General features: G+C 37.5%; 1 non-coding gene across 1 annotated transcript; it reads left to right on the plus strand.

The window, feature by feature from the left end:
- Window positions 1-18,789: 18,789 nt before the first annotated feature.
- On the plus strand, window positions 18,790-18,896 carry LOC132267828 (small nucleolar RNA R71). Its single transcript, XR_009469097.1, has one exon. It is a non-coding gene; the product is annotated as a small nucleolar RNA R71 (small nucleolar RNA).
- The last annotated feature ends 604 nt before the right edge of the window (window positions 18,897-19,500 follow it).

Here is a 19,500-nt window from a genome sequence, read left to right on the forward strand (position 1 = left end):
ACCACATGGCACCTCCATGGCGTCGTCTGGGCCTAGATAGCTTAACTTCCCTCTAGATTACATTAACACCACAGACCACTAGAGGCCTCCTAGGCATCTGGGTTTTCATAAACCTTTTCACAAAACCGTTTGCTTTTCATTAAAACCAAAATTTTCCAATCTCGTGCCCAATGATATGCATGGATAAGGAACTTTACAACTCAGAAAGACAAACATGCTTCTATACTTCAATTTCAACAAATTGTACATTGTAGGCATGGGAATTTACACATAAGCATAAAAAAAAATTACACATAAGCATGGAAATTTACACATAATAGGTAAGAAATTTACCACATAAACATGTTTTCTCGCACAATTCAACTAATACACTTAGACATATGGTTCATATACAACATTTAAGCTAATTTAGAGAAGGTTGATAGAAATTTAGCATGTTAAACCACAATTCATGGAAAAATTGACTCACTAAAGTCTAAGAAGACATGGATTAGGACTACCTCCAATTTGAAGAAAAGCCCCAAATCCACCTCAAACCCTAGAATTTGTGATCCCTACAATGGTGGCCAAATGAAGATTGGCTCCAATCAAAATGTAGATCTCTTCAAGCTTTTCAAAGTATCGCAAACGGCATCAAAAATCTCTCAAAAATTTAAGAGAAATCAAGCCTTAAGCTTTGTAGGAAAAAAAAAAAATGAGGGAGGGAGAGAAGAATGAAATTGAGGCCAAGAAATGGCCTCTTGGTCATCTAGATATCTCAAGTGGGGGTGGGCCCCACATAATTTAAAATATTTTATTATTTTTCTTTTCTTTATTAATTTAAATCACAAATACACACATATATATACCAACATACTAAATCACCACCACTTATAACACATCAAATAAAATACATGGAATGCAAATGGACCCAACTAAAATCCTTGTATGCAACAATTCCGGTAGCGGGTCCCACACGGAACCGTCCGGTCCGAAAAATGGAAAAAAAGTTCAAAAATGAAAAACCTTGCATTTCCAAGAGTTCTGAACTCATTGAAATGTCCCAATCCACTCTCAGACATAACCGGCACACTCCACAGTGTCCGATACACAAAACGAGAAAAGACGAAAATGTCCCTACGTAAACTGAAAATTCTAGAAAAATGGAAAATGACGAAATTCAGAAATATTACAGAAATCAACAGCTCAATAGTTAATGCCTAAAATACCGGTTTTGGACTCCCTTGAGCCAACAACCAAAGAACAGGAATATAAAAAAAGCCGGGGTCATACAATGGGAATCCGTACAACATTTATAACATAACAATCAATACACACAGTCACATATCACAATTCTTCAAAATCATGCATATGATATGAAGTGTGATGCATCCCATCCCAAACTTGGTTTATATCGACCCAACGTTCACTTTTCAAAAATCTGTTAGCTGACTTTACTGAGGCGAGATTGATAACTATCCCTGGTTCCAATTCTGGCAAAACTTGGCGATCGTTAAAGGGCCTGGTATCAACTTTTTCACGCCCTACACCGGACTGCGCTCCTTCTAGGTCAAGCTAACCCCGGACTCGCAAAATCCGGTTCATTTCTAAAATTTTTCCTTACAATCCTTTCCAAACACATTTCTTTAAAAAGAATCATTTCAACCTCACTTTTCCCAAACCATGCACATGCCACGAATAAAATCATGCATGAATGAAAGCGATATAAACATGCTTACACTTTATCAGTTTAGCCATACATACTTATCACCATATATATATAACATCAAGAAACAAATTCAACGTAAGACATATTCATTAAATAACTTTACAACTATGCACTTATATACATACACAATTAATATCATCTAGAGTATGTTTCGTCGCATACGCACATAAGTACATAACCAACATTCAATTTTTCCAAAATTTATCATTTTAAGCATGTTTATCAAGAATTCAAGTATACGAAGTCGAAACTTAATGGTTTAGACATCCCTACCTCAAAAGTAGCTAAAATACATCCCCAACCGAAAAAGTCAACTCCAGTCAACGCCGGTCAACGGCGGCGGAACGAAAAACTGTTCAGTGGGAATGTAGCCGATGATGAGGAGATTCTACTTTTCCAAAGGCGTACCTCCGGAATCTAACTCCAATTGGCCTAAAACCCCTTCCGAAACCTTAAATCTAAAAACTTCAAAAATTCGTAAAATAATCACCGCTTCCCCGAAAATTAAATTCCTTGACTATGTGGTAGAGAACGACAAGAAGAACATTTTTTGTCAAGGAACTAAGACCGGAAACCCGACCGTTTTGCCGAAAAATATAAGAGAATTTTGTGGCAAAAGAAAAAGAAAAAAAAGAAAAGTCACAGTGAGCAGAAGAGAGAGTCATGCAGAGAGAAGAGGAAATGGTAAGTATATGACCATAAGATCATATATAATGGCCTTTGATAATGATGGGTCCCACGAAAAATCAAAATATCACTTTTTTATTTTTTATATATATACACACACATACATACACTCTAAATACATCACAACCACTCATTTCCAAACACACAACCACATAAATATACACCAAATAATAATATAAGAAATGAGACAGCCCCTGAAAATTAATTCCAGTGCTCAATAACTCTAGTTGCGGGTCCCACCTGGGACCTCCCGGCCTGAAAAACTAAAAACTGTCGAAATGACAACCAATGCATTCTAAGAGTTTTAAACTCGAGAAAATGTCCTAACCAACACTCGGAACACACCCGGCACACCCCATGGTGTTCGGCACGCAAAATGAGGCAAAATGAAAATAATCTTGAAAAAAATCAGAAAAATCCCAGAAAATAGAAAAAGGTAAAAATAAAAAACACTACAATCTACCCTCCTTAAAGAAGAAAGAAACCCACAAACACAGACCTTTCCAAGAGGCACCTCTCAAAACTGTAAAACTAAAAACTCACCAACCTTATTACCTTTGACACCGGAAGTCCACAGGCAATCCTATACCACTGCCACAAAAACACAATCCTCACCATCCTTTGAGGGTACTCATTAATCACAATATCATAACACAAAACCAGCTGGTACGTTCTACACTATACCTGGCTCAAAAAGGACATCGGTCCACTTTACACTGCTATGAAAGGCTCCAAAGCTCGGAAAAAGAACAATCATCAGACCACCGAACATGACAACATCCAAACTCCCCTCATTTTTTAAAGGACACACAAAACCCCAAACTAAGAACCCCATCCATCACACAATCGAGGTCAAACTCAAATCTACACATCCTTGTTAAACCAAACCCTCACATCTACCGCATAGCTACACCATCATATATTCGTACAAACGACTACCAACTGCACTATTCGGTAATCATTAAACTAAATAACTTCAAGAAAACTAAACCACAAATCTCCCAACGATTACATAATCATAAGTCACCAGAACAATAAAACGTACCATCCTGTACTCAGGACACAAATCATCAAAACAAGATCTTCAATAATCAATGGTTGTACTATAATCTTTTATCGGACACTTAGTCCTACCTAATACACATCGTCACCCGAGACAAATCATCAGAATCCACACTGTCACACTGACACGACGCACATTACCATGTTTTCATTGTCCCTGACAAATCGAAACAATCATTGACCTTTGACCTGACATCGTGCTAAAGAGGGACTGATTCAGGAGAAATGGTTGGCCAGGCCATTCTCATCATCAATCCGACCTCAACACAGACTTTGTTCCTGTCCTTAAGTCCAAACCTCAAACACAATCTAACACAGTCCACAAGACAACTATGAGATCTACTTACTATCAATCCATCGCTCTACGTAACCTTAATAACTACACAGTCACATTTTTGCTCTAAAAATCCCAATCATACTTTAATCATAACAGGTTAAAAACATCACGGCACCAAATACCACAATCATCAACCAGCCTAAAAGCTTTCTAGTCCGCTCCTAACAACCTGTACTAGAGTTGAACTCCATGACATCATTCAATCCAATTCTTACCTTGTCAAAACACGCAATACAACTATCTCATGCCCGAGATCTTGAAATCAAAGTCAATTACTACAATTACTCCTCAAATGAATTATACATTCACATTTCAAATTATGTAATCCTGAGACGATACCGACACTAGTCCTCAAAACATTACTCGAATCAAACGTCTATAAAAACATCAAAGTATATGACTCACATCACAACACCTAATAATCCTCGAACTTACAGTCACAACACATCTTCTAGCCATCACTGCTAGTACCAGACACCAGAAACACACAATCCCTATTCAACAACTCGTGTCTCACACACCATCGGTCAAAACCACTCTCAGGATAAGCACTACTAAAATCAAATACTACACCTCTCTCTATGGGAGTGAGTCAACCAATACAACCAACCCTTTACCGATGAACTCTAACAGCGAAACAAACCACACACGGATCGATTCATCCTCAGACGGGCACAATTCCTATATGAAGGATAAAACATATAACAAATGGTGTCCTTGTCAGGACCAGGACAAATGGAAGGGTAATGAACCCCGCACTCACCAGAGACTGATGACCCGTAGTTGAATACACCTGATACCCTGTCATACGCTGCTCACTAATCGTCCAATCGTGGCAACCCTATTTCACCTGAGAAGAACTGAATCCCTTACACACAAGGAGAAGAGCCATCCGGATACCTGTACAGAACTACGAACTCAAATCTAAGTGATCTCGCCACTAACAGACCATCACATACTATCAACACCGTAACCTCGCATACGCTACTCTGCAACACCTATGCTAACCAAAACCAGTCAGATAAGAGTACCAATTGCTCACAGCGTACTAACGATAGGAACGATCACAGTATATTGGACACCACATCCCATTCTATATAGAATCAGTCATTCCCAAATGATAACCTTTAAGCCATAAAACGACATTTTACTACCCATTCCATCTCTATCTTCCCAGAAGATACTGCCTCGATCACCGTGCACATAAGACCCGTGACCTTAGTCACAATAACCCACTAACTAGTCAAAAGAAGAAGGTGTCTATCTAGCAACATCGTCCTTACTGGCTCTAAAAGGCTAAACAGTCCATAATCACCTCGACTAGCGTACAACTACATCACTTACCTGACAACACACAACAAACAACTCACAATCTCTAGTCCATCCTCGGATCATACCTGAAACCATTCTCCTTATCAGTACTAAACATCATGGCATAGCGTGTCTACTACTATCATCCTCGAATGACAACTCAAACTCACGTCTCACCAACTCAACAACGCTAAACGATCTCCCCTCAAGCATCCCTAGGATAACACCATCACAATAAGAGAGTATGCCTCATTCTCGATACTCCCCACAACAACTACTACATACCACTAGGATAGAACCCTTACACGGCAATGCCATACTGACAGATCCCAAAGAAAAAGAATGAGCACAAAAACCAGAATACTCAACACCCAATAGTCTCCTCAAACTATCTATAACACAATCAATCACCAACACTTAATCGGCTACCCCGACTATTCTTCCTAAGACTATCTACATACTCAACCAAAGAAACCTTATGCCCTAGGGTCAACACCATCACTTTCCCTTTTTACCGTTCCTCAAAACATCCTTGGCCCCGACAAAAGTCAAATAGAACTACTAGCTAAACCTACGAGGTCACCCTCATCCCAAATATTCTAATCAACTGTCTATCTCTTCGGATCCTCAAACAACAAATACCACCTCCTGATATTCCAGATACAACTAGATATACAACTCCAGTCTACAACCCTCAAATTCTAAAACATAATCTGTAATACCCCAATATTTCAAAAGGGTAAAATGGGGATTTAATTTTGTTTAATTGATTTAATTATGTGACTTAGGTGTTTTGTTTTATTTATTATTTGTTTGAAAGTGGTTATTTAAATTATTATTATTATTATTATTTTTATTGTATTGGTTTTTCTTTAAATAAGTTATTTAACTGTAATTGTATGTTGGTTGTATTTTTAGCTGTGTAATTGTGATTTACTTTAATTATTTAAAATAATTGTGATTTACTTGGATTAATGACGTGTGTTTTAAAATGACTTAGTTGGTATGGATTCTTTTTGTATGGTCGTAGGATTAGGGTTTTTCTTCTATAGGGATTAATTAGCCGACATATGGTTAGGCTGGGATTAGGATTAGGGTTGATAGGGCAGATATATATATATATATATATATATATATATATGTTGTATATCTGCAAGGGTTTGAAAAACCCTTTTCCCCGTAACTAAAGAAGAGAGGAACAGAGAGAGACTTGAGGGAGAAATTGTGAGGCTAAAGGGGGAAGAATAGAGGGGTTGTTTCTGGATGGAATTAAGAAACAACAGAGGACTGGAATGGTGGTCAGAGGTGGAATGCAGTCTTGGAAATTCTGAAACTTAGAGACGGCGGTGAAGGTTTCAAACCGGAATCTTAAGGCAAGTTTCAGTCTATTCCTCTCCTGTAAACTTATGTTCTGTGCATCTTATATAGACTCCAGGAACTTAATTAAACTTTTAAAAACAGACTTTATTCATGCTTGATGTTTTCTGAAATCTGTTCTGCGTTTTAAAGTTTAAACTTATTCTTGCATAAACTGTGTGTGTAGTTTAAGTTTTGTTTGTCAATTGGTTCACATTGGGATAGGAGGAGTCTCTAGGGGTTTAAGAGCATTAATGGAACCTTAATAATCTTAAAAAGGTATGGAATAGAACACTGGACTTCGCCGGAAGCACAGACGGCAACCGAACGAAGCAGAGACGAAGCAATGGAGCAGAGACGGCTCTCAGGGGAAGAGAGCCGGCTCCCTAAATGAGGGAGCCGGCTACCAAGAAGGTAGAGCCGGCTCTCCATGAGGGAGAGCCGACTCTGGAAGATGAAGAGCCGGCTCCCATGGGGGGGAGCCGGCTCCTTTGAAAAGAAACCCCTCCGGGGGTATTTCTGGTAATTTTTGATACTTCAGGGGCAAAAGGGTAATTTTGGAGTTTCATGGGGGTTCTTAAATGGTGTACAGAGCATGTTTAAGACCTAAGATGTATTGATTCAGGTCATAGGAATGGACAACATAAATTTTAAAATAAGAATGTTCAATACTGTCAAGAAGGAAAGAGACTGGAATCGTTGGTTGGCTAGCAAATTAAATGAACTGCTATAAAGGTAAGTGTTAGGAATTTATACCAATGATATAAATGACATGTTTCAGTTCCAAGAGGGTTGTTATGCTATGGTTAGGGTCGTCATGTAATTTTAATTGATAGGTTGTATGCCGACAGAAGTTGTAGGAGTTTTAGTTGCTAGCTTTATTTTAGCGAACTAAATGGACTTGTATGGGAATACTTTTGGGGTTTCATAAGATGTACTCCGGGTAGATTTCTGAGTGTCGTTATATCAGACACATGATATATAGTGAGGATTAAAGGGACATCATGTAATTTAAGCATTACTTGGCATGCTGTCAAGGATGATGTAGGTTGTGATTACTAGTTTTGTTTTAGCAAACGAACTGGACTAGTATGGAGGTATTTTTGGCAGTCTAGTATAATGTGCACAGTTATAACTTTATTTGTCATTATATTGTGCTATGGACATTAATTGATGAACTGTTAAAATTTATGTTCGATCAATTGTATGGAATTGGATAATTTAAGTTGGTTATCATTACGTTAACAATTTAAAGGAAGGATTTATAATTAAATCATTATACCCTACTATGGTTGTTAATTGATGAATTGATTTAGTTTCTGTTTTGTCAATTGGATGGATGTGGATAATTTAAATTGTTTAACAGTACTATAACAATTTAACAGGAGTTTTATGATTATAATCATTTACTGGATGCATAATAGGATCTTAATAATACCTGTTTTCTATTATGCTGGTTCATGGATATACTTGATGTTATAATGAATGTGCATCACTGGTGGATCATTTGCATTATATGTACCGGTATGGGACGGTGACATATCAGGGATGGATTAGATCAAAAAGCTAAGTCCTACCCCTTCTTATATACGGAATGGATTAACTAAAATAGTTAACTCCTACATGGATACATGTCCTGTCAACTAAAACAGTTGAACGACATAACGGATGTTTGTTTTATCTTTCTGCATTAGGAAAGAATTTATATTGGTGCGACCGAGCGTGTGCACAAAATAATGCACAACACTTTAGGTTTAGAAATAATGTCAAGTGGGCACCATATTTTAAAATTTATAAAACCACTAAACACTTATACTATGGAGTATGAAGTGAGCAGGGATCGTCCCAAGAGATCTAAACAATTATAGGTTTTCCAGAATTGAATTATACTTTAGTGCTTCTGTGATTGCCAAAAGGGTTTTGTTTGTGATTAAAACTAATTTTAAACTAAATGATTGCAATAAAGAAATAGAGTTTAAGAGATTGGAAAGAGACTTAGGGTGTAGGATTCACCACTAAGCACATTCCCTGACTCACTCACTTTCAACTAATTGGGGAAATAATACTATGTAATCTATATGTGGCTAACAAAAGCAATGAAAAGTGTAAACCATCAATTTCAAGCATGAATCAACTACCTAATGACAATTAAACTAAGTGTAGTGCAATTCACCCATTCAAAGCATGATTTATCAATCCAAGTTACAAATTTAACACACATTAATCTAGAAGATAATGCAATTGTGACAAAAAGTATGGAATTCAAACATAAGTATGGATGGTCTACTTACCTAATAATTGAATTGCAATTAAATTAATTAAACTTAAATTAAACTAATTAAACATGAATTTAAAACTAATTAAACAACAAATTAACCTAAACATGTAGTACCATCCATCAAATGTAAGCATTTTTCATCAATTTGAAATACAATTACAACTAAGCAATACCATGCATAGCCATCACAAGAATCAATTAACAAAGAATTCGTGTGTAAAATTTGTTTATCAATCAACCGCACATAAGACAATATGAGATTAATACAGATAATCAATTGGAAGAATTTAATTCATAATATTCAAGACTATACACTAATTACATAAATTAATCCCCAAAAAGTATGAAAAGAGAGAGAGAATAGGTTACATGCTTAGGGTTTATCCAACCCTAAGTAGAAGAATCAGCCACTCATGGTTGATGGAGTCGAAGATAGGACAATCCCCATCATCTGCTTCATCTTCTCTGAACTTTTCTTCCAAACCCTAGCCTGTTCTTCTTTTTCCCTTTCTTCGCGTGTTTTTCCAGAGAGAAAATACGATACTACGATACAGAAAAAAAAATAAAAATAAAACTTTTCCCTTTTTTTTTTTTTCTCTAATAATCTTTTTTTAAATAAAAACTAAAACTAACCCTAATCTAATGGCTCACTGGGCCTTAAGTAACAATCTCATTAAAGCCCAACAGTTCCCAAAATGAGCCCAAAAATTAAATAAAAACTGTAATGTTGCTAAGTCCTGGGGGATCGATCCCCCACCCTGGGGATCGATCCCCCCAGAGTTGACAAATTCCTTTAAGCCTTATTCAGCTCCATTTTTGCCCCGGGCTATTTGGTTTGCTTCTCCATCTTTGGGAACATCATCAAAGGCCAGAAATTGACCGCTTTGTGCCATTATCTGAAAATCTTTGCTTAACTCCAAAAAGGCTTAATTGGACCGTTCTTAGCTCATTTTAACTTTAGTGCCCTGAAATACACATAAACATAAATTAGGACTAAAACATAAAATTAAGATAGATGCAAAGACTGAAATACCTTAGCTTAGGTGCTGAAATGTGCAACATTTAAGCACTTATCACGCCCCCAAACTTAGATATTGCTAGTCCCTAGCAATAAACTACAGCATGGAAATGAAACAAACATATATACAATTATGAACTAATAAAGCAAATAAAGATAACACCACTTTCGTAGGGATCACGGTTGCATTTAGCATATGCAACAAGCCTTTTAAACCCCTAGGTTACCCCTAGTGGACGAGTGAAGTCTCGTGAGGGTTTACAGAAATGGTACCCACAAACATCAACAGCTCTTTCTTACTTGAGAAGTAACGACACATATTAAACAAGTGTTGAAAGTAGACTACCTCAAGTATGCAAATTTCTGCCATTTCTAAGCTATTATCAACGTTTCAACATCATGTAAGCACAAACGGTCCTCCACACATCAATCAATTAATCATGCAAATTGAATCAATTCTATCATCCTTTTAAGTGAACCGGCATCAAAATGTATTGCTATCCTAGCAAATCAAAGTAATGGCATAGCCTTACCCTCAAACTAGCATGCAGATATAGTACCAGACATCAAGACATTGAATGAACCTTGTTATTTAATCAAACATTCTTTTTTTTCTTTTTTTTTTTTATTGATTTCATTTTTTTATTGATTTTTTATTTTTATGTATGACCATGTGCAATGTCCAAGTTCCTTAAGCTCTCTAATCACCCCATGTAACAAGCGTTGAGCCAACGACTCCCAAACCAGATGGTCTTAGGGCGTTAAGTGTAAAGACACTCCTAAGGGCGTAATGACTCGGAATGGCTAGGCTACGAACTCAAACTAATCATACATCTTACATTCTTCCCTTGTCTTCCTTTTTAATCAGTTGACATGTTGAAAGAATGCAGTTTTTTTTTTTTTATTCCTCACTTTTGGTGAGTGCTTTTATTTATTTATTTATTTTTTTTTCTTTTTCAAGGTCATTTTATCAAGAATGAAAGCTTTCAAAGTATACTAGCTCAATTGGGATAAACCAAGACAATAATCAACTAAGCATGTACCCCACAAATTGAATGCTAGTGTGCGCAAGTGCAAGTGTAGAATTCTAGAATCAACTCTCAATGCATTTTCAACCAACAAGATGATGTGTACCATAAGAGCAAACATGATATCAAAAATTAAAAATTTACCCCTAAATGGCATCCTAGAGCATACAAGAAGTATTAGACCCTGACAACTTGCTTTTCAAAGGAACTATACTTCAAAAGTTCAAAATCATTGCCAAATATATCTCAAATCTCAATCATGTATTTAAAGCTCAACTTAAAGTAGAATGTAACAAGGCTACTTTACCCCCAAACTTAAACTGCACATTGTCCTCAATGTGCAATGAGAACAATGAAAGAAATGGAAAGAGTATACCGTGATGGCAAAAGTTAATGACGCACGGCAATGATCCATGACGAAAGAGGTCTCCCCCAAACTTGGATGCAAAAACCTACTAGAAAAGCCACACTAACAACTCACATCAAATATCAAATGGGATAAGTAAAGCATACATTCCAAAACAATATAGAATAAGATGTAAAGAGATATGATATCAAGCCCTTTGTAAAAGATGAAAATATGCATAACTAAGCAGAAGGGCATAACGGGGACACATATTTTTGAAATTTTTGTGATATGTTTTTTTTTTTAATTTCAAGAATGGGATTGATCTCCCAGTGTTTTTTTTTTTTTTTTTAACATAAAGAAAAATATTCTAAACTAAAAAGAAAAAAAATAAATACTAAACTAAAAAGAAATAAATATATGCTAAAATAAATCAATTCAAAATGTTTTTTTTTTTTTTTTTTTTATAAAGAAAAAGAACATGTATATACAACCAACAAAATAAAATAAGAAAAATTGGCTAAATTTAACGTCTCTAGCAAGACAGAATGTTACTGAAATGTTATTTTATTTTAATATATTTTTTTTTATTTTTATCAAAAATAAATAAAAAAATAAATAACTAAAAACACTACTACAAATTCTACTTAGCCTTTTTTTTTTTTTAAACATCAATGCTACTCTTTTTTTTTTTGTTTTTTTTTATCTATTTTTTTTTTTTAATAAATCAATTCAAAAAAAAAAAAATATATATATATATATATATACTTTTTAATTATTAAAATTTTTATGTTATTTATTTTGCTTATTTATTTATTTATTTATTTTTTTGTGTAAATTTTTTTTTTTTTTTTTTTTTTTTTTTTTGAGATTAACATCACAAGCTTGCCGGAGAAGACAACCGGCAGAACTGGGTAAAGCCAGTCCAAGAATCGCCGGCGAGACCCAGCGACGACGGAGAACTGCGAAGCTGTAATCGACGACGAACCCAGCCGCGACGCCGTTTGATGAACCAGCCGCCGAAATCGCTGGGGAAAACGACGAGTTACAAGCTCGCCGGAGAGGGTCAATCCGGAATCGGACTGATTCAAGCACGGCCGGAAGAAAACGGACAGCCGCGACGCCGACGAATTAAACAAGAACCAGGAAATGGCGCTGGAAGATGAACAGATGCGACGCGAAGAAAGACGAACAGCCATGATCGCCAGAGAACGACCCAGCCGCGATCGCTGTAAAAAACGAACAATTAAAGCCAAAACAGATGCAACCCGAAAAGAAAACAGATGCAACGCCGCTGCTGTTTTTTTATTTTTATTTTTTTCAGAAAGACGACCCAGACACTCGCCGGAAAGACCAGCCGCGATCACTGGAGAATAAAGGATGAGTCTCAAACCGGCGGCCGAAGGAAAACCCAGTCGAAATCGCCGGAGAAAAGCGACCCAGAAGCGCGACAGAGAACCCAGCCGAAATCGCCAGAGAAAAATAGCGACCTTGATGCGATCGCTGGAGAACGGCGACAACAACTCAACGCCGGAATATGACCCAGGTGCGGCGCTTGTAGAACAACGAAAGAGGCAACGCAGAACAGCGTCCTATCCGAAATCGTTGGAGAACGACCCAACCGCAACGCCGGAGGACGAACCGGCCGTGATCGCTGTTTGAAGACGCAGCCGCGATCTGAATCGCCGGAAGGAACAGCCGCGTCGGAAAATAAAAGGCGAAGCCAACGGCGAACTCAAACCGTCGGCGGAGAAGAACTCAGAACCATGGCGCCGTTTTTAACAGCCGCGACACCGTGGAAGAGGAGAAGAGATCATGAGGGTTGGACAATGAAATTGGGTTTAGAGATTTTTGGGGGAAGAAGCAGAATTTCAAGCAACAGAGAGGAATGTATTCGTGGTTTCAAGGGCCAAGGTGCGATCGATCTGCTTTGACGGGGGATCGACAATTTTAGGCAAAAAATGTCCCCTTCACTGTTTAATAAGAAAGGAGAAAAAATAAGTAAAATGGGATCGATCCCTTTGGACGGGGGATCAATCCACTTGGCCTATTTTTTTGTTGCTCTCTGCCAAGAAAATGGGATCGATCTCCTACCCATTTTGGGGATCGATCTTTCTTTTTTCCTTTTTTTTCAATTTTTCAATTTTTTTTTTTAATAATAATAATAATAATAATAATAATAATAATAATAAACAAAAAAAAAATAAATAAATAAAACAAAACAAAACTAAAAAGAATATATACACTAAAATAAAAAAATAGATAAAAAATAAAATAAAAATAACAATAAATAAAATTAAAATAAAATCACTTATCAACCTATACTAATTAATACTTTTTAATTTTTTTTTTTTTTTTTTATGTTTTTGAATAAATCAAAATTAACATGAAATATATACAAAAATAATAAAAATAATAATAATAAAATAGAAATAAAATCAAACACCAACCTACATTACTCATTTACAATTTTTTTTTTTTAATTTTTTTTTTTAAATTTAAAAATGCATAAATGTACAAAAGGAAAAATAGAAATAAAATAATAATAAAATGAAAATTAAAATGCAACGAAGGAGAAACTCGATACAACTAGTGTTTAACGTCGCTAGAAAGACGTGAGATGTTCTCAATCTTCAAAATAAATGGGATCTACCAAGAGGGCAGATTCCACATTTCTTTGAAAATTTTGTTCATCAATGTATGGTTTAAGCCTTTGACCATTAACTTTGAAGGTCCCTTCATCTTTTAGATTTTTAAGTTCAACAGCCCCATGAGGTGAGACGGAGATAATTTGATAAGGGCCTTCCCATTTGGTTCGAAGCTTTCCAGGGAAAAATTTGAGCCTAGAGTTGAATAACCAAGCCTTTTGACCGGCTTCAAAGGACTTTTTCACAATATGTTTATCATGAAATGCTTTTGTCCTTGCCTTGTAAATTTTTGAACTATCATAGGCATCATTTCTCAATTCCTCTAGCTCATTGAGTTGGAGTAAACGGTCTTTTCCAGCCTTCTCAAGATCAAAGTTGAGCCTTTTTATTGCCCAAAGTGCTTTGTGTTCTAGCTCAACCGGAAGATGACAAGGCTTCCCATAAACAAGTCTATATGGAGACATGCCTATTGGAGTCTTGTAAGCTGTCCGGTAAGCCCACAAAGCATCGTTCAATTTTCTTGACCAATCTTTTCGGGTCGGATTGACAGTTTTCTCAAGAATATGCTTGATTTCCCTATTTGACACCTCGACTTGCCCACTTGTCTGGGGATGGTAGGGAGTGGCCACTTTATGTGTGACGGAGTATTTCAAGAAAAGTTGCTTCAAGAATTGATTACAGAAATGTTTTCCTCCATCACTTATCATAGCCCTTGGCATACCAAAACGAGCAAAGATATTTGATTTAACGAATGCAATTACCACGGAGTGGTCATTCGTTTTGGTAGCACAAGCCTCAACCCACTTTGAAACATAATCAACGGCAACGAGGATATATTGAAAGCCATAAGACATTGGGAATGGTCCCATAAAGTCTATGCCCCATACATCGAAGATTTCAACTACAAAGATTGAAGTTAAGGGCATCATGTCTCTCTTTGACATTGATCCCAACTTTTGACACCGAACACATACCTTACAAAAGTTATAGGCATCTCGGTGGATAGTGGGCCAGAAGAGCCCACTTTGAAGAACCTTCAAAGCGGTCTTCTTTCCACTAAAATGCCCACCACAAGCAAGTGTGTGACAAAACGCAAGGACGCTCGGAACTTCACTTTCTGGCACACATCTCCTGATGATTTGATCCGGGCAATAACGAAACAGAATGGGATCTTCCTAATAGTATTTCCGGATGTTAGCAAAGAATCGGTCCTTTTCTTGTTTTGACCAATTAATGGGAAGTTTGTTGGTTGCAAGATAGTTAACAATGTCGGCGAACCAAGGCAACGTCCCATTTGAGATTTGAAAGAGTTGTTCATCCGGAAATGATTCATGAATTTCAAGATTTGGAGAAGATTCAACCATTAATCTAGACAGATGATCGGCAACGACATTGTCGGAGCCCTTTTTATCCTTGATTTCAAAGTCAAATTCTTGAAGAAGTAGAATCCATCTTATCAAGCGAGGTTTGGTTTCCTTTTTCATTAAAAGATGCCTAAGAGCGGCATGATCGGAAAACACAATTACCTTGGATCCTAAGAGATATGACCGAAATTTATCAAGGGCATATACTACGGCAAGTAACTCTTTCTCGGTGGTAGAATAGTTCAATTGGGCACCTGAGAAAGTCTTACTCGCATAGTATATAGCATATGGTAGTTTACCTACCCTTTGCCCCAAAACAACACCCATTGCGAAGTCGGAAGCATCACACATAATCTCAAATGGTAAGGACCAATTTGGAGGTTGCATGATAGGAGCGGATGATAGAAGAGTGCGAAGTTGATGAAAAGCATTTAGGCATGCTTCATCAAAAACAAATGGAGTCTCCTTGGCAAGAAGGTTACACAAGGGTCCAGCAATTTTGCTAAAGTCTTTGATGAATCGGCGATAAAAACCGGCATGTCCTAGAAAGGATCGGATTTCTCTCACCGTAGTAGGTGGAGACAATTCAGAAATTAGCTCAACTTTCGCTCTATCTACTTCTATTCCTCTTTTAGAGATGACATGTCCAAGCACGATTCCTTCTTGAACCATGAAATGGCTCTTTTCCCAACTTAACACAAGATTAGTCTCACGACATCTTTGAAGCACTTTTTTGAGATTTTGGAGACACGAATCAAATGAGGACCCAAAAACTGAGAAGTCATCCATGAAGACTTCTAAATACTTCTCCACCATGTTCGAAAAAATTGACATCATACACCTTTGGAAAGTGGCAGGAGCATTGCACAATCCGAAAGGTATCCGTCGATAAGCAAATGTACCGAAAGGACATGTGAATGTGGTCTTTTCTTGATCCAATGGATCTAAGGCCACTTGATTGTACCCCGAGTAACCATCTAGGAAGCAATAGTATTGTTGCCCAGTCAATCTTTCCAAGATTTGGTCAATGAAAGGCAATGGAAAATGGTCCTTCCTAGTAGCAGAATTCAGCTTTCGGTAATCTATACAAACACGCCATGAAGTGGCGGTGCGTTTCGAAATAAGATCACCCTTAGCATTTTCAACAACTATGATTCCCGACTTTTTAGGAACCACTTGAGTTGGACTAACCCACTTGGACTCAGAGATAGGATAAATGATTCCCGCATCTAGAAGTTTCACAACCTCCTTCATGACCACTTCCTTCATATTTGGGTTCAATCTCCTTTGAGCATCCCTAAATGGCTTTTCATCCTCTTCCATGTGTATGCGATGCATACAAATAGAAGGGTCAATGCCTTTTAAGTCAGCCACACTCCATCCAATGGCTTCTTTGTTCGCTTTAAGTACTTCCAAAAGATCATTCTCTTGGTCATTTTCAAGATTGGAAGCAATGATGACCGGAAGAGTCTCTTTTGGGCCTAAGAAGGCGTATTTCAGATTTGATGGAAGGGGCTTAAGCTCCAGAATAGGAGGAGAGATGAGAGATGGAACTGGTGGAGTACTAGAGACTGAAGGAAGAGGTTCTTTCTTGCTTTTCCAAGGTGGGTAATCCAAAGCGGCCACAGAGTCCATTAAAGCATTCACCTCACTTATGGATCCTTCTGTGTCAAAACCACAACTTTCAAACATTTCGCAAAGGCACGCCTCAAGAGGGTCCTTAGATAAAATAGAGGGAAGAGTCTCCTCAATGGTTTCATCCAAGACATCTACTAGGAAACACTCGTCTTCATCTGTGGGATGTTGACTTGCATTAAATACATTAAGCTTAACCATCATGTTGCCAAAAGAGATGTCCATAATGTCGGATCTACAATTAATGGTGGCATTGGCAGTGGCAAGGAATGGCCTTCCTAGGATGACTGGAATGTGATTGGTGAGATTAGGGACTGGCTCAGTATCTAGTACCACAAAATCAACCGGGAAATAAAATTTATCAACCTTAATTAAAATATCCTCAACAATCCCCCTTGGTTTCTTAATTGATCTATCGGCTAGTTGGATTACTACCGATGTTGGCTTCAAGTCCCCTAATCCTAATTGCAAGTAAACAGAGTATGGAATGAGATTGATACTTGCACCTAAATCAAGGAGAGCTCTACGAACCTCTTGGTTTCCAATAACACAAGAAATAGTCGGAGCACCCGGATCCTTGAACTTAGGAGGAGTGTTAGAAAGAATGATGGAACTCACTTGTTCTGTTAAAAGCACTTTCTTAAGGTCCCTTCCCTTGCTCTTCCTCTTTTGTGTGCACAAGTCCTTCAAGAACTTTGCATATGGTGGAATTTGCCTAATTGCATCTAGAAGAGGAAGATTGATTTTCACTTGTTTAAACACTTCCATCATATCATGAATTTTTCCTTCTTGTCTCCCAAATGATGAAGTCTCTCTCAAAGCTTGAGGAAATGGAGCTTTTGGCTCATAAGGCTTCTCTAATTGGGGAGATGATGATGAAGATAATGGAATGTCCTTTTTGGAACCACTAGCATCCAAGGAAATTGGAATAGAATTTGGAATGGGATGGATGCAACCACTTGGTTGTGCCAATTCATTATCCTCCTTTGGTACCTCTACCTTATTATCCACTTTCCTACCACTCCTCAAGGTAGTAATTGCTTGAACTTGCTCATTTCCAGAAAATTCTGATGAAGGACTTGCTTGCGCCATAAATTGCCCTTTAGGATTGGTCTCAGTTTGACTAGGCAACTTACCTTTCTCTCTCACATTTAAAGAATTAGCTAATCGCCCAATTTGAGCTTCAAGCTTTGCAATTGATTGAGAGTGAGAATGAAACAGTTGATTATCTTTTTGAAGATTACCTAAAGCCTGCAAGACTTTGTCCTCAAAAGCTGAACTTTTAGGAGGCGCTTGATTTGGATTAGAGTAAGATTGAGACTTTGATGCTTGAGGATGAGAGTAGGACTGAGGATTTGATGCTTGAGGTTGAGAGTATTGATTCACATTCTGAGGATATAATGAAGGACGGTAACCTTGAGAATTCTGATTTTGATTTTGGAGATGTGGGGGAACATACTTTGCTTGGTAACCTTGATTTTGAGGAGGGTTTGCACCGTCTCCTTGATTTCTCCATGCAAAGTTTGGATGATTTTTCCATCCCGGATTGTAAGTATTGGAATAAGGGTTGTTCCCTTGATGAACGAAAGCAGCATTTGCTTGTTCTTGAGACTCACTTGGTATAATTTGTCCAAGAGGGCAATTTGAAGTATGGTGAGTGTAACTAGAACAAGTCATGCACATTTCATTGGGATGGTGAGGATATGATTGAGTTGCCGGACCTTGATTCAAAAGGAATGTATCAAACCTTTGAGTAAGATTTTTGACCTCAGCGACAATTTCCATGGAAGAGTCTATTTGATTTATAGCTTTCTTTCCTCCCATATGTGCTAGGTGACTACCCCTAGAAGATGAAGATCTATGCATTGAGTTTTCACTCATTTTTTCGAAAAGTTGCCAAATTTCATCTTCATTTCTTTTAATGTAGCTTCCGCCACAAGAAGCATCAACAATGCCCTTATTGGCATCGGATAAACTTGAAAAGAAACATTGAACTAATTGCCACTTAGGAATGTCATGATGTGGACACTTCCGTAGCAAGTCATTCAAACGTTCCCATGCTTCATGAAGGGGTTCTCCTTCTTGTTGTTTAAATTCACGAATGGAAGTTCTCATGGCATCAGTTCGACTTGCGGGGTAATACTTTTTTAAGAACTCTTGTTGCAATTGTGCCCAAGAGGTGATTGTATTTGGCCGCAAGTTGTTGAACCAATATTTAGCTTTATCCCGAAGAGTGAAAGGGAAAAGCTTCATTTTTAGGACTTCTTCCGGAACATCCGTGATTTTCACGGTGGAACAAACTTCCAAGAACTCATCTAAATGTTTATAAGGCTCTTCATTGCTCAACCCATAGAAAAGGGGGCACATGTTAATGGTGGAAGCCTTAATCTCATAATGATGAGCACGAAAATTTGGCAATTGAATGCAAGTAGATGCATTATATTGATTTGGAGTGTAACGATCCCTAAGGACCATTGGAGGATTGAGAGGATTGAGAGGAGGATATGGCATTTGACCTTGTTGATGATATGCCATTTGACCTTGTTGAGGGTATGCCATTTGAACATATTGTTGTTGTTGCTCACCAATTGGGGGAACAACATTTGGCCTTGGCATCCCTAGATTAGGTTGTTGCACCGCATGATTAACTGGTTGTGGCATTCCCAAGGGTGGATGCACACCTTGAGGATCCACAATATGAACTTGTGGTGGGTGGTGCACA

Source organism: Cornus florida, unplaced genomic scaffold (assembly GCF_030987335.1).
Source record: "Cornus florida cultivar Cherokee Brave unplaced genomic scaffold, ASM3098733v1 CherokeeBrave_3.0.0_Hap2_Chr07, whole genome shotgun sequence".
Lineage (NCBI taxonomy): Eukaryota > Viridiplantae > Streptophyta > Magnoliopsida > Cornales > Cornaceae > Cornus > Cornus florida.